Source organism: Capsella rubella, unplaced genomic scaffold (assembly GCF_000375325.1).
Source record: "Capsella rubella cultivar Monte Gargano unplaced genomic scaffold, Caprub1_0 scaffold_2, whole genome shotgun sequence".
NCBI lineage: Eukaryota > Viridiplantae > Streptophyta > Magnoliopsida > Brassicales > Brassicaceae > Capsella > Capsella rubella.
Window position 1 is genome coordinate 3,241,748 of NW_006238922.1, and position 395 is coordinate 3,242,142.

General features: G+C 35.2%; 1 non-coding gene across 1 annotated transcript; it reads right to left on the reverse strand.

Annotated features, from left to right (window-relative positions):
• Positions 1-156: 156 nt before the first annotated feature.
• Positions 157-238, reverse strand: TRNAS-AGA. The gene has a single exon. It is a non-coding gene; the product is annotated as a tRNA-Ser (tRNA).
• Positions 239-395: the final 157 nt, after the last annotated feature.

The window sequence follows — 395 nt, forward strand, 5'->3', positions numbered from 1 at the left end:
AGAAAGCTGACTTTGAAACTATGATGTCGTCTTTTTGTGTAACATTATTAAAATCCGTACTAAGCATTACAAAAAGTTTACATGATGCACAACCGTGGAATTAAGAGATACGTAAAAAAAAACAAGTTAAAAATCTAAAAACACGATATATAAAAACGTGAACGGCAGGATTCGAACCTGCGCGGGCAAAGCCCACATGATTTCTAGTCATGCCCGATAACCACTCCGGCACGTCCACTTTCAGTAAAGTAAACTCGCATTTCAAAATAGATAGACTTAGCTATATAGCACTCTCTATCATAAGTGTTGGGTTTGAGTGAGAACTAAGTCTAAGCATGGATTAATTAGCATGTCAATTAAATGAAAATTTTAGTCACATAAACCTTGTTTGGTTA